This window comes from Eumetopias jubatus, unplaced genomic scaffold (genome assembly GCF_037043125.1).
Source record: "Eumetopias jubatus isolate StellerSeaLion01/CBP00866 unplaced genomic scaffold, mEumJub1_p1.0 scaffold_13, whole genome shotgun sequence".
Lineage (NCBI taxonomy): Eukaryota > Metazoa > Chordata > Mammalia > Carnivora > Otariidae > Eumetopias > Eumetopias jubatus.
Genome location: NW_028274819.1, coordinates 22,814,213 through 22,839,605, shown reverse-complemented (window position 1 = coordinate 22,839,605; position 25,393 = coordinate 22,814,213). Strand labels below are relative to the sequence as shown.

Here is a 25,393-nt window from a genome sequence, read left to right as displayed (position 1 = left end):
TATATCATTAACATTGGCTCTGCCATGTTAGCAGGGTTGCTCTTTGTTTATTCTTGTCCAGTACTATGTTGTGTGACTTCACAGTGATATAGTCATCCATTCTTCTGCTCATGAATATCAAGATTTTTATGAGCAGGCAATGGTATATAGACAATTAATATCAAAATTCATGTAAAAATAAACAAGAAGTAATTTTCATAAAAACCCTGAAAACATAAAGCAACAAGGAGAGATTCATGCTTCCATGACATAAACAAATATTAAAAAGCTCCATTAATTAAAAAGTATGTAATTAATGTGAACCAACACAGGTTAGGATCCTAGAACATAGAAAATTTAGTGTACAAATTAGTCTGCCAATCAATAAGAAAAGTTGGATTATCCCATAAATGATTTTGAAAAGGATGAATAGTCATAAATATAGCAATAAATAAAGTTGGTTGCAAAACTCATCCTTTGTAAAAGAATAAGTTCCAAGTAGCACAAGATTGAAATTGTATGTTTAATGTATTTTCTAACAACAATAAACACACTACAGCCAGGAAGACATACACAAAAATTAATTATTTTCTGTTGACATTGATAGTATACTCCCTCAGCTACTTCAAAGTATTTTTAAAAATCAGATGCTGTCAGAATTCTGCATTTGAAAAACAAAAGATGAGTGACTACAGATTCAAGAGAAGAGAATAAACTCCGGTGTAGTAACTTATTTTTAACACCCAGAGAAAGAAAGGGAAATACGAATGGTTGATATCTATAGATCCCTAGCTATCTATGATTGACTACTGTAATAAGACAAATGAAAAGGTATCATCTTTCACCTATCAGATTTGCAAAAATCAAGGAGTTTGATACCACATTGAACTGGTAGGGATATGAAAACCAGACATGATTAGAAGGCAAATTTGGTAACATCTATCAAAATCCAAAATGTATGTAACTTTCACCCAGTAATTTTCCTTCCTAAATCTTAGAGATTTAAAAACCTGAAATGATAAATGTAAAATATTTTTGTCTTCCTCACTCTTCGTGATAAAAAACGTTCTGAAAGACCTAAACATTCTTTAACAAGACACTGGCTAAATAAGTTACAGTGTACCCATAAAACAGAATACTGTACTGTTAGAGAACATAATGAGAAACTTCTGCATGTACTAATATAGAATGTTCTCTGAGTGGCTCAGTTGGTTAAGCGACTGCCTTCGGCTCGGGTCATGGTCCCGGAGTCCTGGGATCGAGTCCCACATCAGGCTCCCGGCTCAGCGGGGAGCCTGCTTCTCCCTCTCATGCTGTTTCTCTCTCTCTCTCTCTCTCAAATAAATAAATAAAATCTTTAAAAAAATTTAGAATGTTCTCTAAGATACAGGATTAAATACAAATGTAAGAACAAGTGTAGTGTCTCTAATATGTTTCCATTTGTATAAAGAGGAAAATGATACATATGCGATTTCATATATGTAAATACTCTGGAAGAATACAAGAAATTTCTAATAACTTTGACTAACTCTAGCAAAGGGGCCTGAGTTACTTGGGATCAAGAAGAAATATTTTCACATGTACTTTTGTATTCTTCACATTTTGAATCATATGAATGAGTTACTTTAAAAATTAAGTAATTATTTTTTACAAGTAGAAAGTCAAGCTTTGTAAACTATAAAGCAATATGCAAATGTAGGAGTTTATTTCATATTATATTGCCATTAGGCACTACCTAGCTATGAAACTTTTTTTAATGATCAGGCAATAGAAATTTTAAATTACATTTATTATGGAAACTATAAATGCTCATTGAAAGAAATGTGGGAAGACATAAGGCTAATATCTTTAATGTACAAAGAACTCTCTGCAAATTGCCAAAAACAATTCAAACATATAAAAAGTCAATTTATAAAGGAGGAAATGCAAATGAATAATAAACATGAACAGATATTCAACCCCACTAGTAGACAAGATAATAAATACCTCAGGAATGATAGAATCCTTTTTTGCCCTTTAAAATGACAACAATTACAAAGAGTAATAACATTGAGTGCATATGCAGTGAAACAGGTAGTCTCATGAATTACTGGAGGAAATTTGAATTGCTATTACATATTAGGAAACTGAATAAGTTGGTCTTTCTTTTCTTTCTTTCTTTCTTTCTTTCTCTCTCTCTTTCTTTCTTTCTTTCTTTCTTCTTTCTTTCTTTCTTTCTTTCTTTCTTTCTTTCTTTCTTTCTTTCTTTCTTTCTTTCTTTCTTTCTTTCTTTTCTTTCTTTCTTTCTTCTTTCTTTCTTTCTTTCTTTCTTTCTTTCTTTCTTTCTTCTTTCTTTCTTCTTTCTTTTTTCTTTTCTTTGTTCTTTCTTTCTCTCTTTCTTTCTTTCTTTCTTTCTTTCTTTCTTTCTGCTGGAGAGGTAATATATTCACATAATTGACATACTTCAAAATTCCAAAGATATAAAGGATGGATAATGAAATGTCTCCCTGGCCCTACTGTCCCTTAGCAACACCCATTCCTCTGTCTGAAGGCAACTAATGGCACCATTGCCTTTTGAATTTTTCCAGAGGTATATGTGTGTGCATATAATATACACATATACATACATGCATATATATATACATCGATAATATTTATGTATCATATATTCATGTATATAATATTAACTCCCTTTCTTATACTCATCATATTACATACATCAGCTACAATTTTTTTCCTTCACTTACTGACATCAGTTTGTTTGTTTTTTTTTTTTTTTGGTAGTGGTGATGTGTGGGTGGCTGCATGTTCCAATGTGTGAAAGTACCATAATTTATTTGCTATTGTCTTTTGTGAAAATTTGGGTTCTTTACAATCTGCTGCTGTTTTGAGCAACATAGCCTGAATAAATGTACACATATTTAATTTCAAAAAGGAAAAAGGGAGAAAGCAAAATTTCACATAAGAAAAGAGATCAGGGACATAAACTCAGATAAATACAAAAAATAAGAATTATAGGATAATTCTTTGCTCAGTTTACATTAATAGATTTTAATACTTTAAAGATTGATATACTGGAATAGGTAAAATGCTGAAGCTGACCCAATATAGAAAAATCTATCTAATTACCATAAGAATATTCAAAAATGATATTTTAACAATTCCCCATTACCTTCGCTCACTATTTAAACTTTCAAATCCATCCTCTGCCAAAATAAAAAAAAAAAATGTCTGAAAGATTCCATGAGAGAATGCTGACAAGTTTTTCAATGAATGGATAATTCTGAATTTACTTAATCTATTCCAAGAAGCAGTTAAGAAAGCAATGTTCCCAAATTATTGTTGGGTGTCAGCAGAATCACAACTGCACAACCTAAATTTAACAGAATGAATAAATATGATACTAAGAGGAAAATCATATACCATTCACCTGGTTATTAAACAATATTATGGGGCATTACATGTAAATACTGCACATATAGGTCAATATATTAAAATACGCCCAGAGTTTCCAGCAAATCATGATGATAGGTACCTACATTAAAGGAACTTAGAGGAAAAAGGGGGCGATGGTTTTACTTCCAATGTTTCATTTGTTTAAAAATGATTTGAAATATACAAATAGTTCAACTCCTAGATACAAAGTGTCTGCAAATGTACATTTATGTCCACTGTAAACATATAAAAAGAGTAGTCATAGCAACCTCACTGTTTAAAAAAAATACCTCAAAACAACCTATATGTCTACCAAAGGAGAATGATTACACATTTTATTGTATTTAATATGGAATAATTATAATTGTATATCATTAAATGAATGTATGCATTATTATACACAACATAGATGAATTCTACAAACTTTTTTTTTGTTTTTGTTTTGTTGTTTAGGTAGTTGACATCTTTATTGCTTTGGTGGTGGGGAGCAGGTATTCAGAAGCTCTGGGTGGGGGGATGGCTGCTTTATCCTCATCATCACAGGCTTCTGGCTAGATAGGATAGCACTGGCTCTATGAACAGTGGCCATGTGCAGATCTGGGCTGTCCTTGTTCTTGTGGATCATGTCCCGGTTGCTGCTGAGGGTAGTCTGGGTGTTCTTCTAATGGTGATCTGCTTGTAAGAGGTAGCAGGCTTTCTCGGACCAGATCTCTGTTTCTTGACCACCACTACACATTTTCCTTCCACAGCAGGCTCTACACCCACAGCCTTGTGCTAGATCAGCCTATTGTAGCAAAAAGGGTTGTGTGCTTTTGGGTTATTGGAGTCTTTGCTATATGTCTGCTTGTTCCTCTTGATCAGGAAACTGGAACAGGTGCTTGGGACCGCCCATTGCATGTGGGTGGACATAATTGCAACTCCTCTCGCTTGGGTGGCTGGAGGCAGGAAGAGCCACAAACATATTTTTGATGAAAGAAGTCCAGTATAAAGTAATATGAAATGTAGGATTCCATTTATATAAAGTTTGAAACAGGTAAAAATATCTCTGTTGTTAGGAGTCAGTTGTTAACATCAGCAGGGGGTATCTTGACAGAAGGGGATAGAGGCGGTAATGTAGTATTGCTTGATCTAGGTTCTGGTTACATACAGGTGAATATAATTTGTCAAAGTTCATCAAGCTGTACTCATGTTTTATGTTCTATTCTGTATGCGACTTACATTTCAGTATAAAATATACCTTCGTTAGATTGATCTGAAGCAAATATGCAAATTAGATTTCAATGTGAGTGGTAGAATTGCAGTGGTAGAATCGGTAGAATAAATTACTGTTATTTTCATCTATGAAACATTGACTACTGCAGGCATTTCCCTCTCACCATAATCATGTAGCCAACAGCATAAAATATATGGAACAGCTAGTTTCAGACATTGGATGATAGGCACTGAATTTCTATGATGCTTGAATACGGGAAACATTTAAGGTAAACCCTGACATTGTTCCAGCTTACCACAGAGAATGAGTTTCCAGATCACAGCACAGGGAGTGAGATTCCCCAAAGACTCCAGGTTTCAGTGACTTACAGAGGTTGGCATTTAGGGAGGGAGAAGTGGTTAGAATTCATGATGCTGAATATAGATAAATACAGAAAGGTAAGAGGCTGAGAGAGAGAGAGAGAGAGAGAGGGAAAGACCAACAGATCTTTAAAGAACACCTTTAAGTTTTTGGCTGAGTGTTGAACAGCACATACAAGAAAGGAACATCCCCAAAGTAAGTGAAAAAAAACAGTGGAAAGCAATAGACTGGACAATGCCCATGGCTCACAAAAAGGGAGAAACAGTTCATATTTCTATCAACGAGATTAAATAAACATCAAAATATATTACATATGTACAAATATATAAATGTATTAATATACATAAAATATCCAATATATCAATGGATATAACTTTCAGAAGAGTTTCACTTTACTAGTGGGCCTATATTAGGATTGGAATGAAGGCTACTCTGGACTCACCATAATAAAGTTTAAATACAAATCTAAGAGTAATCAAACTGATCTTCAAGTAACTTAACTGTGTGTCAGAAAAAAGATCATCACACTTTAAAGGAATATAACAACATAAACAATGTAAATTTGTAATGTCCAACATTCAACTAAAAATTTCAAGCCACACAAAGAGACAGGGAAGTGTGATACATAATCAAGAGAAATATGAATCAATAGAAACAGACCAGAAATGACAAAAATGATGGAACTAGGAGGCTATAACTTCAAAATAGTTATTTTAAGCCTTAGAATATACTCAAGGATGGAAAGAAAAGCATGAACTTCATCAGAGAAAAAGTTGGAGCTACAAAACTGGAAATTATACTGATAAAAAATTTTATTTCTTCAGTGAAAAATATACTAAAGAGAATTAGCAGAAAATTGAAAGCTGTGAAAGTAATAATAAAATTATAAAAAATAAAGCACAGATAAAAATATTTAAAAATAATTAACAGAATGAGGTGTAAAACATTTTTCACTCTAACAGATGAATAATTTTGTTCCAGAAGGGGCAAAAGGTGGAGAATATATAAGAAAATAGTAACAGAAAGTTTTCCAAATTTCCTTAAATTATATCCAAACTGCTAGCATAAGAAAAACACTACACAGGACACATCATTATCAAACTGCTGAAAACCAGTAATAAAAAGAAAGTTTAAAACTAAAGACGAAAAAGACACCTTACATACAAGACTAATAAAAAAATTAAAAAAGCAAACAGAAGTTGATAAAGCACATAACCCAGATATAAAAGTTTTTAAAAATACATAATTTTAGAAACAAACATAAGTTAATATTTTTAAAAACAACATTAAAATAGTGATTAAATTAAAATAACAAAATTGACATAAGAACTTGCATAGATACCACACAGATAATTTTACAAGCTTTTTTAGAAATAATTTTTAGAAGTAATTATTCCAATTTTATATAAGGTAGGCTAAATGATTTTGAAAAAGCATGATCAACCCTCCTCATTATATAAGAGTAGTGAAATTTTGCCTACCAAGCAAAGTCAGGCAGGTTGGTTATGTCTTTTCTACCTTAGTACAAATGAAATCCTATATGGCTTAACACAGACAGAGTGGCTGGGAAGTATGGACCAGCTTAGAGCAACATTATTATTTTAAAGAGATAAAGTCCAGAAAGAATCTACTACCAATTATGACTTGGAGGGACAAATCCTAAATTCATGAGAGAAAGGGATGGGAAGAAGAGAAAAAAGTAACATTTATTGAGGATCCAAAATGCACCATGAATTTTATATCCATTACTGCATTTTCCCATTCTTCATGGTCAATGCTAATATTACTAACCCATTTTACAGTGAGGAAACTGAGGCTCAGGGAAGCTAAAAGTCCTACTTACTACCATAGAAGCAATTAGTTTAACAGATGGGGCTTGAGCCTATATTTGATATAGTGTACTCTTTTTAGTTCCTAATCCAGTTGGCATTGTTACTAGGTTTTAAACTTGAAAGGTTTATTCATTCGTGGGTTAAATTATTAATTTAACAAGAATTTATAAAGAACCCACTATCATAGCTCAGAATGGAATTTTCTACTTTAAAGCAAACACTTCATTCAGTAAAACAGAATTTTTTTCAAAGACACAAACGTTGCTACTTTAAGAGCTTTTATATGTGTCTAAAGGAATAAAGCATCCCATTTCTAAACAACCCATTAGTATTTGCGATTAATTAGCATGAAGAATAATGAGGTGACTGAGACCAGAGTACCCTTGCCTTAATTGATTGCCTGAGTTCCTGGATTAATAAAATCCAATTATTTTCTTATGTAATTGGCACAAAGTTTTATTTGTATTTCCTTTTTAATAAATTTGCTAATGGTATAAGAAAGTAAACAAAACAAACTAATAGTAAATGAATACCAAGTTCAATTAAATCGCCAGGCCTGACCAAATATCCCTGTATACAGATTAGTTCAAAATCCTTATTTATCTGTAAAACACACACCAAGTTAATGGCCCCTGCTACTCTGACTTGTGTGTTGAAGTGGCAGCAAGAAAGCTTTATAGCTTTTTAGATAGAAGTGAAAGATCATAGCTCTCTGGAATTAGAGAAAGGCCAATCAGAGGAAATCTCTAGTTTTTCAAGACTGAACTTTAAATGAGAAACTAGAATAGAGTGGTTTCTGTGAGACTGATTTTAAGATGTCTCTCAAGTGACTCTAATGGTGTCTTCTGGAATCCTTTGCCAAATCAATCCCTGTTCCTGCTGTGGCTTACTTGCCCTTGTTTTCAGATTTGCACACCCTCAGTCCTGCCTCGCTTGGGTTTTTGATCTCCTTGCCTTCTTTGCATAACTTAACTGGCTTCAGTTTTGGGTTTTTGTGTTTCCTGCTTTCTTGATTAGCTGAAATACTAATTTATCTGTATAGATAGCACCCTCACTTCCTTTAGGTTTTTAGTTAAATGTCCCCTCCTCACTGTGTCTCTCTCTTATCATCCTATTTAAAATACTATCTCCTAAGGCTCCCCATTCCCCTTCCCTGCTTTATCTTGTTTGTTACAGTATTTGTCATGATCTAATGAGTGCATTATGTATCTTATTTATAGATTTTAGTTTCTGCTTTTCTCCCCTAAAATATTACTCTTGGGAGGCCAGGGATTTTGCATTTTATTTCCAGCTGTATCTCCTGCTCCTACATAGATCCTGTCACATATAAGTTGCTCAAAAATTATCTGTTGAGTGAATGGCTGGATAAGACTGTGGTGGACAGAATTACTGTTACAATTCTCCATTCCCTGACAGTAACAGGATTAGACATCTGTACCCTTCCCCATGTATCTTTGTATAGTGTTCTCCTACTTTGGGGATGAGGTGGGGGAAGGTTGCCATTCCTCAGCTAAGAGCTCGACCATGTAATTTGCTTTGGTCAATGGGCTTTTAGGAAACATAGTATAAATATAGTCTTGAAAAGCACCTGAACAATCATGCAGGCATCTCTTATACCTCTTCCATCACATGACAACGTACCCCAGGTTAATCAGCCAAACCCAACTAAGATCAGCAACACTGTTCAGCTGAGCCCAGCTTACATCTAACTATTTCTAGGAAACCCCCAGATACATGAGCTAAATAAACACATATTGTTTAAAACAATAAGCCACTAGGATTAGAGGTTTTTGTTTTATGGCAATAGCAACTTAAACAATGGACCATAAAACAAATTTTTTTAAAGGTCCGAAATGGTACAGTGACTTCCTGATGAATGAACATGCTACATTAAATGAAAAAATAAAAACTGAATAATTCCTCTTTTATATTTTTACATGATTATTGGGAAGCTCATTAAGCTATAGTTATGTGTTTTAGCATAGATTTCAGAATATAATCATTCTCTTCTCCCATAAGCTGTTCATTTCTTACTTGGTTCTCTTTTTAATCTTTTTTTTTAAAGAGGTTATTTTTCTGTTTACATAAATTATTTCATATCTTTTTTTTATAAATAGGAGTTGTGTGAATTAACAATAATAGCAATTATTATAATACTATACTTAGAATTTATATGTTGATGCTGCAACATAGGACTTATTAATCTTTAATTAATCTTATGGAGTCCACATTCTAGCCTATATATGATTAAGAGGGTAAGTTCTATCATCTATCTTCTGTGTCTTAATAGCTTAGATCTGAGCTGAGTAGTAAAAGGTATAGGACCTCTGAAATGAAACTAAATATTTTACTGACACCTAAATCATTAATTTTTGAACTGGTTTCTATACCATGGTAGTTAAATTAGTTCCTATGATAATTCATATAATAAAACATAAAGTCACAGGCCGCGAAATATTTCTATAATGTTATATTACCCTTCAATTTCCACAGTTAATTCACAAGCATTACTCTTCATATACAAACATCTCTGTCTGTCCATCTGTCTGTCTCTATCCATCTCTGTCTCTCTCTGTCTCCCTCTCTCACACAAACACACATGTATGCATGTACAAAAATTCACTTAGCAAAATATTAGTTTTTGAAACTTTCTCTTTTTCTCTCTGTTCAGTACTCCTAAGTATCCTGAATAAATCTAAATAACATACACAGAATCATTCTTTTTTTTAATTTTATTTATTTATTTGACAGAGAGAGACACAGCGAGAGAGGGAACACAAGCAGGGACAGTGAGAGAGGGAGAAGCAGGCTTCCTGCTGAGCAGGGAGCCCGATGCGGGGCTCGATCCCAGGACCCTGGGATCATGACCTGAGCCAAAGGCAGACGCTTAACGACTGAGCCACCCAGGCACCCCCACAGAATCGTTCTTAACTGCAAATAGATCCACAATTTCATTCATTGTATCAGCAAACTGGACCTGTGCTGCAAGTATAGTATAAAATTCATTCAGGAATTTAAAATTAAGTTAAACCCAAGGATTAAGTAGAAAAAAATAGGGAAGTGAGTTACAAACTATTATGTTAACTTTTTAAATTTTAGTAATAGAACTTATTTACTCATTAAGCTTTTTAAATTTACTGTTTTGAACTTACCACTTTTAAATTCAACAGAAGTGTTGTAAAAGAAAAGTGTAAAATTCACTTTGTTTCTAAAGCTTAATAAAGTTTGGACAGATCCTTTCAACTTATACTGATCTATTTTCAGCACAGAGATTAAATGTACTTGAAAATTTATACTACTCTTATCTGTATGAGTACTGAGACCACATTTTTGAACTTTGGTGAAAGTAGAAATGAGACTGAATAAGATCAGAACTGAGGAATTGAATTGGAAATAGAATTAATCACCAAAGTGTGGCAACCAGAAATAAAACACAGATTGCTAGATGAATCAAGTGAACTTGGCCTTCTACCAATTTGATAGAAGATAAATGATGTTAAGGGATTGAAAATACCATTTATACCCCAAGTTTGAAGGTTTCTGTTTTTGATTCCAAGTAATTTCTCTTTGGAGCAGGATCTCAACCAATTGTTGAGGTTAAAGTGTACATGATCTGAAATGTGTTCCACAGAATTTCAGTGTTCTACTATGGTTTCCTGGGTTTATAGAAGAAATGCAGTCCTGTTGGAAAACTGAGCACTAAAAGGAAAACAAGATCTTATGAGATACAGAGGTCCGAGTAGAGGGACAAGAGCAACATGATTTGGGAAGAACGGGTTGTGATAGAATTGACATGAGTTGGCTCATGTTCTTCATCAGTGCTTCTCTTTAACTTGTTTTGTCAGTGAATATTTAATGAGCATCATTACTGTGCTCAAGTCTAGGAGGCAGTGTTCAACAATGTGTCCACCCTAAGTGTGGTATCTACTGGAGGAAGATAGTCAAATAATTAGGTAATTATAATAGATTGTGACATATACTGGTTCTTGATAATAACAGTGCCATCAGTATTAGATCCCTTCTACTGTCAGGTGGAAACTCCTAAAAGACTTCATAACCACAGACAGAATTTCTTCAGGAACTGGTTAGAATAGAGCTAATCTTGTAATGGTTTTATTTACTAGCTTGGGTAAGTTGCTAGCTGATTTAAACTTGAATTATCCCATTTATGAAATGGATAACAGCATTAAGTCACTGAACTTAGTGATACTAAGTAACACTGCATTGAAAGAGATTAGTAGAGTGCCTGGCACATCTTAATTGTGCAATATTTATTAGGATTACTATTTATAATGCTATTATTATTAGATATAACTGAACAAAACTAAGGAAAGAGGGGTTAGTGTACAATAGAAAATATCATACATGGACTGTATACAAAGTCTGGAAGGTAAGAGTTAAAATCTCAAGAGGAGTTTACCATAATTCACGTGAATCTTTCATGCTGAAAAGCAAAACTAATATTCTTCATAACCTGATCACAAAAACATCAATAAGCATTTTACCATGGATTTGCATCCTTTCTAGCCTTATTTAACTCTAGATTGCATGAACTACGCAAGTTACTCCAACCTCTTTTCCCTCATGAATAAATTCATTCCCTATTTAACTTTACTTCATATGATACAGCATATTACATTTTGGAAATATGAGGTTCCAGAAGTGTCACACAAATATAGAGCTCTAATGCTTTCTGATCACTCAAAACCCAGGGTTAAAAAACATAATAATCCTAATAGAGATGGACTGATAGAATGCTAGGAGATATTGCTGCTGCTAAGTTTAATAAAATATGATTGACATGCTTAGATTTATCATGGGAAAGATCACATTTTTATAACAATCCAAAATGACAAGGAGCAAAATTTGCTGCCAGTGAGTGGAATGAGAAACACAATGCTCTGTGTTCTGTAGCAGAGCATTAGCAACCCAGCATTGGAATAGACAATGCTTGTTTCTCGCAGAGACCTCACACCTTCCTTCATGAGTGTAGCTCCCAAGACCTGTCTCTATTATCTACACTGCTTTGCACTCTGCTCTCTCCCTCTCACTCAGGCTATTACCATATTCGCTGGGAGGACATTGGTTCTTATTCCTAAAAGCTTTCAACTCGACAAGTTGATTTTCAGAAAGATGACAGTTGAAATTCCCAAAGATTGGAAAACATTTTGGTAGGAGTTAGTTCAGAATGGAAAGGCATGGTCTTCTTTTCCCCTTTAGTATTTATGTTTACTTAAGCATTATTCTCTTTGCCCAAAGAAAATGAGAATTTAAAAGGGAAACACAACACATGTTCATAGAAGCATTATTCATAATAGCCCAAAAGTGGAAAAAAAACCCATAAATTTCCATCAATGGATGAATGGATAGATAAAATGTAGAATATCCTTACAATGGGATATTATTAAGCAATAAAAATAAACGAAGTATCGGTACATGCTACCACATGGATGAACCTTGAAAACTTGCTAAGTGAAATAAGCCAGTCATAAAAGATGCATATGGTATGATTCTATTTAAATGATATGTCCAAAATAAGCTGATCTACAGGGACAAGAATAGATTAATGGTTGCCTAAGGCTGGAGGTGGGAGTAGAGTAAAAAAACAGAGCGACTGCTAATGGGTATGGGTATTTGGGGATGAGGAGTAATAAAAAAAAGTGTTCTTAAATCGATTATGGTGATGGTGGTTCAACTCTGTGACTATACTAAAACCATTGAGTTATATACTTTAAATAGTTAGATATATGGTAAGTGAATTATATCTCAAGAAAGCTGTTATTAAAAAAAGACATTGATAATGAGAGCTACCTCTGTGGGTTGCCTGTGAGGGTAAACAAGGGCATATAAAATGCAGCACCATGTCTAATAGATATATAGCAAATGATATAGTATTTTTTACTTCTTCCCTAACTTCCCAGGGTGTTTCCATAGAGAAGTCTAAGATTAGAAAGCAGTGGTTATATTTTCTTAAGGCCCTATAAACTCGGATTCAAGGCTATGGATGGTTATGCAACTAGCACATAATGGAAGTTAACCTTCAATTACTTTTTCTGACTGTGTTATTTGCTCTTTCCACTATACCCCAATGAACCAGTTCCAACACAACTTATTTTTCCTTCTCTTATGATTTTCGTAAAGTCCTAAAGGCTGGTTCCCATTCGATAATAGTAATAATATTTTTATTTTCCTATATGCCATTTCTGAAAGTATGCATGTCATCTTTTATATTTTCTCCCATTTTGCTCTAATTAGATTTTACTTCAATAAATCAATTGTAACTTTTATAATTTTACTATTTTATCTCCACATTACCCCTAAAATTCAATTTCTATAGTAAAGAGATTCAAGATTATTCTGTAGTCTTAAATTGAAACATTTTCTACAGCTAGGATGTTGCTTTTTTAAAGCATGCTAAATTTGGTGAGGCTTGGTGGGAGATGGAAAGCTTTATGAGGTTACATTGGTTTGATTGCATTATCTAAGTTTCTTCTTTGCTTAAAAAATTCTTCAGTTTCATGCTGCTCATAAGTTATATGTTAATGTTAAACATTTTACATTCTGAACTGTATCTGAAGATATAAATACTGTTTGGGATCAATTACTATGAAAATTGTATTACTGACTTTTTATGTCTATCATTAAGAGAGTCTTATTTTTGAGGCTGGTGTCAGGCTTTGGCAAGAAGAAATCATAAAATTTAAATCATAGTGTTCATAAGTTAAAAGACACTAGGTTTTTGGAATCATGTAAAGTCACAACTTGTTCAAGTTGATTCTTTAGGTGACAAGAGGTTATGGTGCTAAGCATTAGTTCATTTTTGACTCAACTTGATTTAGGGATAGATTCTCATTGTGTGCCCTTCAGTATGGTAGCCACTAGTCACATGTGGCTATTTAAATTAAAATTAATTGAAAATTCTGTTTCTCAGTCTGAAGAGCCACTTTTCAAGCGTTAATGGTGATTGTGTTGAAAGCAAGCATAAAACACTTCTTTCATTACAGAAAATTTTATTGGACTGTATGCCTTGATTATCTAGACTAGTCATTTTTTTTTTCTGGATTCAGTATTTTGGAAATGTAATGAAATCTGATCCAAAAGAATAAATAGATTAAGAGTCTGCCTCCTTCAAGCAATCACCCATAATATTGTTTGCTAAATTGAGCTTTGGAAATTGTTGCTTAAATGTTCTTTTCCTTGAAGATTATTAGAAGTTCAATTACTTAATGTTGCAATCTAAAGACAGAGTCATAACTAAAAGAAAAAGCTCAGTTTCATATTGTGACTGACATCATCCCTTAAAAACTAAAGAACTGCACAGAGGCTATTTAACTTCTACTGAAGAATTGATGATAATAATTTAATTATAACAATAATAAAATTGAGAGTTGATACTTGAGAGTATCAAGTGCAAAAAAAAATAAAGTATCAAATGTGATCACATATATCACCTCATTTAATCTTCAAAAATATCCATGTATCAGACACTACTCTTGTACCAATTTGAGAGAAATAAAGATCAAGTAAATCACCAAAGATAATTCACAATTTGCAACAATTTGAATCAAGGATTATACTTACTTCTGTTTGATTAAGTTCAGATTTAAGTTTTGTTAGATACCGAAAAATGGATGAGATATGTCACAATTATAAAAATTTTATTATGAGAAAATGTTAAGGCAGATATAACCATACACCCAACTTGCCTGATAAAAGAAAACAAATATTTGCAAATCACCTTTGCACACTTGAAATTCTTTACCTTCCTAGAATACAAAAAACAAAAAAGCAAACAAAAAAAAGTTACAAAAAGCAAACCTATATGGTGCCTGGGTGGCTTAGTGGTTAAGCGTCTGCCTTCAGCTCAGGTCATGATCCCAGGGTTCTGGGATGGAGCCCCACACTGTGCTCCTTGCTCAGCGGGGAGTCTGCTTCTCCTTCTCCCTCTGCCTACTGCTCTCCTTGCTTGTGCTCTCTCTCTCCCTCTCTCTCTCTCATTCATTTTGTCAAATAAATAAGTAAATCTTTAAAAAAAGCAAACCTGTATTACTAAATGATTTCTAGAACATTATGTGAATTTTTTTTCATTGAAACTATCAGTAGCAAGCCATCAGTTTCCCTGTGACTTTGCTTTTGAATTTATTTGAGCTGATATCCTTTCTTTTTTATATAAATTGAGATACACAAACACATATTTTGACCTTTAACATCTCTGGGAATTTTTAAAAAATATATCTAAACTCTGTACTTTAAATTCTTGTCTGTAAAATGTGGTGGTTAGTGAATCTATTCTACTAATCTTTTAGATTTGTTGGGGATAGGGAAAGTTGAATCAGATGGCACGTATGAAGGTGTTATGTAAGAATCTAAAGCATTATGTTTGGATGGGTATAATTTACAATTCTTGCTTTTCTTTCCAGTTCACTTTCCTTACCAGCCCAAAATGCAATGATCTAAGAAGTTGAAATAATGTATCCTAGGAGTCTATTGATCACTCTTTTCTTAAAGAGCCAAAATATCCTACTGTTCAAAACCAAATTCACCACACAACAGCACCAAACAGATCTATGTTAGCACTCAATTCATACACGCATACACACATACACACACAATTCTACATAAAATTCATTTCTTTGTGTATATATAATTCTAAATAAAGTGTTCAGCCAACAACAAATCTAATTCTGACAATGGCCCGATAGCTAAGAATCACTAAGAAGTTTATTCTTTTCCTGAATTTTATTATACTAAGAATTCAGGCTAGATTTACTTATAAAGATGGAAGTTCAGTAACTTTTAGTGCTTTAAACATATCTTTTTCATTTCACAAAATACCTCAGTGGGGTCTTAAAACTCTCAGTATTTGGTTAAGCATATAAAAGTTATACAGAACAAGAGATTTTTATTTTTAATTACTGACATTCTTCTAGATGATTCCAAAATAATAAGCCTTACCACGTAGGATTTTCTTCCTCTCTGAATATCTTAAAGACCCAACTTTCAGGTGGCTTGATGTAGTAGAAAAAGCACTGATGAAAGAGAGAGAAAACCTGAATTTAAGTACCATTTTGGCTCTAGATTTGTTTCAGAATGACTGTTTCCTCATCTATAATTGGGGCTCTGATACCTTCCTCAAACGGCTGTTTTGTGGTTGGAAGGAGATGAGGTATACAAAAGAGCTCTACAAATGTAATGAATTACAATTATCATTTTCATTAATGTAATGTTTGGCAAAGGGAAATAGAAATAGCATGACCGATTAGCTTTTGAAAGGGACTCAGCACCCACATGACCTGCACTTCTTTTCTTCTTTTTTATTTTTAAAGATTCCAGAGCTCACTGTAATATTTCCTTTAACTGCGACATACGTAGCATAATTTTCTTTCAAAATATAATGAAAAATTAGCTTTTAACCATCCTCAGCAAATTGTCTTTAATTTTTGTTTTCTTTATTCTTAGTGACATTTGTGACTTTTGAGATTCTGCAATGCAATGGAAGCCAAAATTATTAATACAGTTGACTTTTCAAATCATGAACTAATTAATTAACTCCTCACATGCCGAGACTCTAATTTTGTTGTGCTTTTCCACAATGACTAGCACACTGGACATTAAATGAACACCATTCAGTAACAACTCAAATACAGACGGTAGTGTGAAAAAGCATACATTTCAGTGAACAAGTTTCTTCCTCTGAGTCTGAAAATTAAGTCTAATACCAGAATTAAAGTAAATGGTACATGGGGTGCCTGGGTGGCTCAGTTGTTAAGCATCTGCCTTCAGCTCAGGTCATGATTCCGGAGTCCTTGGATCGAGCCCCTCATTGGTCTCCCTGCTCTGTGGGAAGCCTGCTTCTCCCTCTCCCACTCCCCCTGCTGTGTTCCCTCTCTTGCTGTCTCTCTCGCTGTCAAATAAATAAATAAAAATCTTTAAAGAATAAAAGTAAATGGTATAATAGAAGTTTATTTTTGTTTATTTTTTATATTTTTATGTTTGCACAGTTTGTATTTTCATTATTTTTTAAAATTTTATTATGTTATGTTAATCACCATACATTACATCATTAGTTTTTGATGTAGTGCTCCATGGTTCATTGTTTGCGTATAACACCCAGTTCTCCATGCAGAACGTGCCCATCACCAGGCTAACCCATCCCCCACCCCCTCCCCTCTAGAACCCTCAGTTTGTTTCTCAGAGTCCATAGTCTCTCATGGTTCATCTTCGCCTCCAAATTCCCTCCCCTTCATTTTACCCTTCCTACTATCTTCTTCTTTTTATTTAACATATAATGTATTATTTGTTTCAGAGGTACAGGTCTGTGATAGAAGTTTAAACTAATTTCCATAAAGGCCGGCAAAAAAATATAGTAACCATGAAGGAAAATTTAAATGAATATTAACTGTACAAAATCACAGTAATAATTTTCCATATGGTAAAAAGTAAAATAAGAATTAAAACACACAACTACAGTTATGTATAAGGAGGGGAGTTCATGGTGGAATCTGTAGTACTTCTTCAGTATAGAGAGAGGGTAAAATGATTGATTACATTTATATTTTGATAAGGGAGCATGTACATTGTAATTTCTCAGATAACCAATAATATATTTTATCCTGTAGGTAGGAAGAAAATGAGTTTTAAAAATATTTAATCAACCCAAAAGAAGGCAAAATGGAGAGAAAAAGAAACATAGAACATGCAAGACATATAAAAAAGCAAAATATATGATGATAGTTATCAAAAGTATATGAAAAATTATATTAACTGTAAACAGATTAAATTCTCTGATTAAAGTACAAAGATTAGGGCACCTGGGTAGCTCAGTTTGTTAAACATCTGCCTTTGGCTCAGGTCGTGATCTCAGAGTTCTGGGATCAGGCTCCCTGCTCAATGGTGAGCTGCTTCTCCTTCTCCCACTCCTCTTGCTTGTGCTCTCTCTCTGTCAAATAAATAAATAAATCTTTTTAAAAAATGTACAAAGATTATCACAAAGCAAATTTTAACCATATGCTGTTTTCAAGAGACAAAGATAAAACGTGCACACACATTTTAAGTTAAATAAAGTTACAACTTAACCCAGGAAATGACAAACAAAATAATTTTGGAATTGTTTTATTAAAGTTAAAATAATATTCATAGAATTATTATAAATAAAAAGGGTCACTGCATAATGATAAGTTCATATTTACTAAGAACATATTATAATTTTAAAATGTATATGCCTCTGATGATATAGAATCTGATTATTTTTAAAGAGAATTAAATGAATATATTTTTAAATTGACAAAATGTATTCATAATGAGTGATTTTTCATGTTTATCTCTATAATTGACAGAACAAGCAATGACTATAACTGTAAATCTATAATTGACTAAGAATAAGAAACCTATCCAAGATACAGAAGATTTCAACAGCACAACTAACAAATAATTTTACCATACACACACACACACACACACACACACACACACACACACACACACACACAGAGTGCATCCAACAGTTATAGACACTAGGGTGTTAAGATTAACAAGCTAATAGATTTAGACTTGCTAAACTTTTTAGAAAATAATTTACATAAAATAAATGCTGTCTATTATTGTTATGGTTTTAAGACACTTCTATGAACTGTTCCTTTCCTACTTCTCTAAACTTTTCTCTTGCCAATTCATCTCTTGATTTAAATATTCAAGTAGATTCTTATAAAGCTTATAGTTTCCTGCAATCACATTCAGTTTCATGCTCCTCTGATTTTGTCATTTCAGATCCCTCTGCCTGGAATATTCTAGGTTGTTCCTACTCTGGTGCATACTGTATTATGATTCAGCTTTATGAAAATAACTTCTCTCTTTTTTTTTTCCTTGTAATCAGCATTCTCTATACCAATGCAAGTGACTTGGTAGAAATGCCCTTCCAATACCTAATTTATTTGATAACTCTGACTGTTGCTTCAATAGTAATAGTTTCTTAGACTTGTTGCTCAGTGCATAAAACTAAGTTTTTTTGATTTAGTCTTCTCCCTGTGCTGAATTTCTATCTTTAGTAGCCATCCTGCTCCCAAATTTAGAAATCTTTGCTAATTCACACACATGAAATATAATTTCTGTTGCCTAGATTCTTTCTTCCCCTCATATCTAAACCCATCCTTCTCTTTTAACCAAACACCTATATCAGTCATATATTAATCATGTATTCTTCTATCTTTTCTCCTAGAACTCAACAAGTTAGCTTTCTTCCAAGATGCAAGCAACTCCCCAAATTATGCCTCCTACTTGAAGTTAGCTCTGATTATTTGAAGATTGGCCCAAACTCTATTCTGCTTCTCATAAACATAGTGAAGAATGCAGGTATACATTCTTGCCAAATATGTGAAACATGAATAAATTATATGACTTAGGTTGCAAATTCACAGAAAAAAATCAAGCATGCTTTAAACAGTCCTTAAAATATTACCTACTATATATTAAATCATTCAGCAAGTTGGTGGATCTTTTTTTTTTTTTTTAGTGTTGGTGGATCGTATGTGCCAACTGTTTTTTCAGTCATAAGGGCTTCTGTTTTCTCAAGAAAGAATGTGGCAATCCCTAGTCCCTGATGCTTATATTACTATTATTATTACGCTGCTTACCTTATACTCATATGGATGTTTGGTTCTATAATTTTAAAACAAAGTGAAGGTGAGATTTCTATGAGGTTGAAGATACTGCAAAGGTATCTTTAAATTAAAAGATAAAAGAAACAGATTCATTTTGATCTATCAATGATAATTACTTCTCTTCAGTTAAAGTGCATTGAAATAGCTGGGAACATTTTATTATTATCCTAAAGTAGGAAATTATACTCTTTGAAATACCAAGTTTTCAATATTTAATTTTAGAAATAATGCCAGCTCCTATGTCCTGTTAACATTAGAACAGAGAAAATCAATAGCTCCTAACAGGATGATGTGTCACCTGAGAAAGGTTATCTTTACTATGAAACTGTGCCAAATATATTAACTAATTTTCTTATTATTCTTAGACCAAAAACATAATTAAGTTCATAAACCTATGGCAGTTGGTACGGTTTAAATTTAGTTACCCTCAAATGGAAGTTGGGAGGACTACATATTGAACTGATTTTGCTGAGATATATAAAACAAGAGTGGCTCCATTCATTTATTTATTTAATTTAATTTAATTGTATTATGTTGTTAGTCACCATACAGTACATCATTAGTTTTTGATGGAGTGCTCCATGATTCATTGTTTTCATATAACAACCAATGATCCATGCATTTGTGCCCTCCTTACCATCACCAGGCTAACCCATTCATTTATGTATTCACTTTTAAACCTCTTTTTGGGTGCCTGGGCGGCTCAGTTGGTTAAGCAACTGCCTTCGGCTCAGGTCATGATCCTGGAGTCCCGGGATGGAGTCCCACATCGGGCTCCCTGCTCAGCGGGGAGTCTGCTTCTTCCTCTGACCCTCTTCCCTCTTGTGCTCTCTGTCTCTCATTCTCTCTCTCTCAAATAAATAAATAAAATCTTTTAAAAAAATAAAAAATAAATAAACCTCTTTTTCCCTTGACTTCTTCATCACAGCAAAGATGAACTATGCCCACCCACTTGTTCAAACCAAAAACCTAAGGATCCCCTTTAATTTTTCATTTCCCCTCCCCTACCAAATTCAATCCATTAGTAAGTTGTTGGTTCTACTTCCTGACACATACTGTATTTTATAGTTCCTTTCCACATCCATTGCAGGTTGTTATTATCTCCTATCTTACAACAGACTCTTAACTGTTCTTCCTTAGCTTTCCCTTGCCCTCATGTAATAGTTAACTTTATGTATAAATAAGTCACCAGATGCTTCAGATTACAGTTCTCTAATAGCTTCTTAATGAACTTAAGATAGAATTAAAAACTCCTTATCAAAGCGAACAAAAGACTTAATAGGGAATAAGTCTTGCCCCCGCACTTGACCACATGCTGTCAACCTCTCAACAACAACCAGTCACACTGGTGTTCTTTCTGTCTCTTGAACATGTACATACATCTCATTCTCATGTTTGCCCTTTCTATTCCCACCTAAAAAGAATGCTTTTCTCCCAGCTATTCCTTTGCTGTTTTTCCCCCCAAATGTTAATACTTCAGAGAATTCTTTTATGGTTACTTTTCTAAAGTAACCTCCCAAAACACACAGAATCAATTTTGTTTCATTTCACTTGTCATTACGTGAAATTAGTATCCTCCCTGTTTATTGTGGACATATCTTCCAATATAAATCTTGCTTGTCTCAAGCACTACTTTATCTGGAAGATAAGGATAGCTTGCATGTGGCAGAAGAACATCAAACACTCCTTTAATAAATGAAATCCAGTATTTTTTTAAGAATTTTTATTTATTTATTTGACAGAGAGAGAGAGAGAGAGAGCACAAGCAGGTGGAGTAGCAGGTAGAGGGAGAGGGAGAAGCAGGCTTCCCGCTGAGCAAGAAGACAGATGCGGGGCTTGATCCCAGGACCCTGGGATCATGACCTGAGCCGAAGGCAGTCACTTTACCAACTGAGCCACCCAGGTGCCCCTGAAATCCAGTATTTTTGATAAAAGTTAAAATTTAATCTTGACTGTTAATAGAAAACATAGATTCTACATGAAAACTATGATTCTGAGGATTCTGAAAAATGTGAAATCTCAATTTATACATCCCCAAAATGAAAGTCTATAAACACTTGACCTTCTTAGCATAGGGATAATAGACCCTGGGATGTTACTGCTGCCTTGAAACTTTGATTCCATTTCTGTTATGTGGTGAAGAAAATTATCATTCAATGTAGAGCATATCACTTTACTAGATTTGAAAGTTGTTAATAAACCTAAAGCCCAAAAGTGGCAGAAAGCCTAATTATGTAGAACATGGTGAAAACAGATGCTCACTAACATATAATAGATTGCGTAAACTGTCAGAATTCATCGCAGCTGAGAGCATCTGAATGACAAGACTGGGCTGTTTTGGAGGTCTGGCACATGATGACAAACAGAATTGTAGGATGCCTCTCTTAGGGTTACAGTATGAGTGATTAGAGTCCAAAAGTTTTGGTTCCCGGTTATTCTTGCTGCTAACGCTAAGTTCTTATGACGCTGGAATTGCTCAGTATTTTGAAGGAAGAGCCAAAATTGCCAAAAGGAATCATATATATTCTAGCAAATACTGTGAAAATTAAAAAAAAAAAAACTGAGAGAAAACATGTAGAACAAAACTTGACATTACATGATCACCTGAACTCTAAAGAGACTCAATTCAGTTTTTAAAGCCCTATTGATATATTATTGAAACAGAAAGTGCACACATTTAATATACAGTTGACCCTTGAACGACACAAGTTTCAAATGCATGGGTCTAATATATATGGCTTTCTAAAACAAATACAGTATAGTACTGTAAATATATTTTCCTTATTATTTTCTTATAACATTTTATTTTCTGTAGCTTACTTTATTGTAAGAATACAATATATACTACATATGACATGCAAAATATGTGTTAATCAACTATTTATGCTACTGGTAAGGCTTCAGGTCAATACGCTATTATTAGTTAAGTTTTGGGGGAGTCAAAAGTTATATGTGGATTTTTGACTGCATGGAGAGCCTGCACCCCTAACTCCTGCATTGTTCAAGGGTGAACTGTATACATCTTGATGAGTTTAGACATATGTAAACACCAGTGATGCAATCACCACAATCAATGTACTAAACCTTCAAAAATTTCCTTGTGTTCTTTCATGTGTGTGTGTGTGTGTGTGTGTGTATGTGTGTGTGTGTGTTTGGTGGCAAGAACACTTAACATGAGATATATCCTTTAAATATTTTTTCCAGCTTGATGGAGATATTATTAACATAATATGTAAGTATAGTTGTACAACATGATGACTAGATACATGAATACATTCAAAATGATGACCACAGTAAGGTTAGTTAATACCTCCATTCCCCCAAATAATTATCCTTCCTATTTCTAATGATAACACTCAAGATTAACTCTCTTAACTACTTCAAGTATATAATACAGTATTGTTAATTATAGTCATCTTACTATATATGACATCCCCAGAATTTATTCATCTTATTGCTGAAAGTTGGTATCCTTTGACCATCGTCTCCCAATTTCTCCCAGCCCCCAGCCCCTGGCAACCACCATTCTACTCTATTTCTATGAGCTCAGTTTTTTAGATTCCACATGAGTGACAAAAGTGTATTTGTCTTTCTATATCTGACTTATTTTACTTTCCATAATATCCTCAATGTCCTTCTGTGTTGTTGCAAAAGGCAGAATTTTCTTCTTTTTATGACTGAATAATATTCATATCTATGATATATAATATTTACATATATTATATATATATAATTTTTGCTATACACTCATCCTCTAATGGACACTTAGGTTGTTTCCATGCCTTGGCTATTGTAAATAATGCTGCAATGAGCATGGGGGTGCAGATATCTCTTAAATATGGTGATTTGATTTCCTCTGGAGATACACTTAGAAGTGGGATAGCTGGATCAAATGGTAGTTCTGTTTTTAATTTTGTTGAAGAATCTCCATACTCTTAACCATAGCAGCTGAACTAATTTCCCATTTTCACCCACACTGTACAAGACTCTAGACACATTAACATGCACATGTTGTATTGTTAACTATAGGTACTATGCAGTACAGCAGATCTCTACAACTTACTTATCTTTTGCAACAGAAACTTTGCACCCATTGACCGACAGTTTCCCATTTCCTGTGGTCTTCAGCCCCTGCTAACCACTGTTGGATTCTCTGCTTCTATGAGTTTGACTATTTTAGAGACCTCATATAAGCGTAATCATGCAGTATTTGTCCTTCTCTGACTAGGTTATTTAACTTAGCATAATGTAATATCTTCAGGGTTCATCCATGTCACAAATGGCAGGATTTCCTTTTTTTAAAGCGGAATAATAATTGATTGTATGTATATTACCACATTTTCTTTATCCATTCATCTGTCAATTGACATTTGTGTTGTTGCCATACCTTGGCTTTCGTGAAAACTGCTGCAATGAACATGTTAGTACAGATATCTGTTTGAGATCTAGATTTCAATCCTTCCAGATATATATCCAGAAATAGGATTACTGGATCATATGGTAGTTCTACTTTTAATTTTTTGAGGAAATTCCATGCTGTTTTCCATACTGGCTGCAGCATTTTACATCCATTCTACACTCCCATTAACAGTATATAAGGATTCTTTTTTTTCCACACCCATGCCAATATTTCTTATCTTTATTTTAGTAAGTCATCCTAATCCTAATAGGTGTGAGTTCATATTTCAATGTGGTTTTGATCTGTGTTTCACTGATGCTTAGTGATGTTGAGCATCTTTTCATCAACCTGGTGTCCATTGGTATGTCTTTGGAGAAAGGTCTATTTAAGTTCTTTCTCCATCAAATTGGTTTTAAGTCAAGCCAGAACTAGCCTCAGTTACCCAGTCCTCTCTGTTCTCCCCTCTTTCCAATAGGCCACATTTGATTTCTTTGAAAGAATCTTAATTTTTAAAATTTAGTCATAAAATGCTGAAAATAAATTATGTGATCCATATATAATTGGCTCATCATATATTGCACTACTATAATACAGGGGCTCTAAAAATGACCTCTCATGTTCAGATTTGCATATAGTAAAATAAGCCAACCAGAGTGTAAACTCACTAGAATGTAAGTTCCATCAGTGCTGATATATTAATTGCCAAGGCCAGATTTTTTTTTCTTTCTCCCCCTCGTGAGTAGGTATTATAAAGAAAGTTGAGTTTTTTTGTAAAAGCAATGGGAGTTCAGAGAAGAGGTTTTATACTGGTGTTGGGGAGCTGGAGTGTAATTAGTTATTAATCAGCAATTTTTGGTATTGATGGAAGTCAGAGCAGTAAGATGTAGGTATAACAGTTTGACTACTATAAAGCTGTCCAGGGGAAATAACACTAAGCCCAGAGTGCTGAAGAATCCTCTTGCTATGTGGGATTTAAGCAAATGAGGAAGGAAAAGATCATACCACAGGGGTTCATTTGCATATTCCCTTGAAGCCTGTATAACAGTGAGAGAATGGACAGTGGATATCTAGTGATCTGTATTACTGAAAGATAACTCCATCAACATTTTTAAAATTGGAAATTACAGGGCGCCTTGGTGGCTCAGTCGATTAAGCGTCTGCCTTCACCTCAGGTCATGATCCTGGGGTCCTGGGATTGAGCCCAGCATCGGGCTCCCTGCTCAGTGGGGAGCCTGCCTCTCCCTCCCTTCCCCCCCTTCCCCCTGCTCATGCTCTCTCTCTTTCAAATAAATAAAATCTTAAAAAAAATGGAAATTACAGAATGTAACCCAAGCTAACTTATTCAAAGAAAAAGTATTGATTCATTACATGAAACAAGTCTGGAGTGAATCTAATGTGAGGAAAGGCAGACTCCAAGGCCATTGATTATATTTTCTCTACCTCAGTTTCTTCATCTGCAAAATAGAAAAAAAAATATTAGCATTTATTTCATAGGCCAATTATAAAAATTAAGTGAATTGCCATATGTAATGTACTAATG

At 33.8% G+C, this 25,393-nt stretch overlaps 1 pseudogene; it reads right to left on the bottom strand.

Annotated features, from left to right (window-relative positions):
• Window positions 1–3,859: 3,859 nt before the first annotated feature.
• On the bottom strand, window positions 3,860–4,302 carry LOC114215169 (large ribosomal subunit protein eL28 pseudogene; annotated as a pseudogene).
• Window positions 4,303–25,393: the final 21,091 nt, after the last annotated feature.